Raw genomic sequence first — 1109 nt, forward strand, 5'->3', positions numbered from 1 at the left:
CAGGATTGGGTTCTGGAGTCTAGAGACTTCAAAGAGTCTTGTGAGAGATGATGCCCCTGTGTCCAGGATTGGTAACTCCTGGATTGGGTTCTGGAATCTAGAGACTTCAAAGAATCTTGTGAGGGATGAAGCCCCTGTGTCCAGGATTGGTAACTCCTGAATTTGGACCTGGAATCTAGAGACTTCAAAGAGTTTGGGGATAGATGAAGCCCATGTGTTCAGGATTAGGTTCTGGAATCTAGAGACTTCGATGAGTCTTGGATGAGATGAAGTCCCTGTGTCCAGGATTGGTAATTCCTGAATTTGGACCTGGAATCTAGAGACTTCAAAGAGCTTTGGGAGAGATGAAGCCCCTGTGTCCAGAATTGGTAACTCATGGATTGAGTCCTGGAATCTAGAGACTTCGAAGAGTATTGGGTGGGAGCCCCTGTGTCCAGGATTGGTAATTCCTGAATTTGGACCTGGAATCTAGAGACTTCAAAGAGCTTTGGGAGAGATGAAGCCCCTGTGTCCAGAATTGGTAACTCATGGATTGAGTCCTGGAATCTAGAGACTTCGAAGAGTATTGGGTGGGAGCCCCTGTGTCCAGGATTGGTAATTCCTGAATTTGGACCTGGAATCTAGAGACTTCAAAGAGCTTTGGGAGAGATGGAGCCCCTGTGTCCAGAATTGGTAACTCCTGGATTGAGTCCTGGAATCTAGAGGCTTTGTATTGTTGACTGTGAAGGTGTGCACAGCCTTTACAATCAAGGGGCTGGCAGTGATTCAGGGCTCCACCCGGGAAACAAGAGGTCCCCTGCCCAGGTCAGGGTGTAGGCCAGTGCAGCAGGGACCTGTGATAAGAGGGGGAGGGGGGATGTCTTTAAGCAGAAGCCTATGCAGCCCAGGTAGGTGATTTTGTTGTAAGACTTACTTAGGCTGCATGGTGTTCGGAGGAAGACTGCAAAGTCTGATTAGCCAGGAGGCTGGATAACATTGTGTTATATCATGGTGGGCCAACAAGCTCTGAAATGTGCTTCCCGGCTGGACTGGACTGTTGATTGTTGGAGATCTATTGTTTTTTCCCTAAGTTTGGCCTCGTTGCACTTTTCTCTTCTACCACTAGGTGG

This window comes from Aquarana catesbeiana, linkage group LG04 (assembly GCF_042186555.1).
Source record: "Aquarana catesbeiana isolate 2022-GZ linkage group LG04, ASM4218655v1, whole genome shotgun sequence".
Classification (NCBI taxonomy): domain Eukaryota; kingdom Metazoa; phylum Chordata; class Amphibia; order Anura; family Ranidae; genus Aquarana; species Aquarana catesbeiana.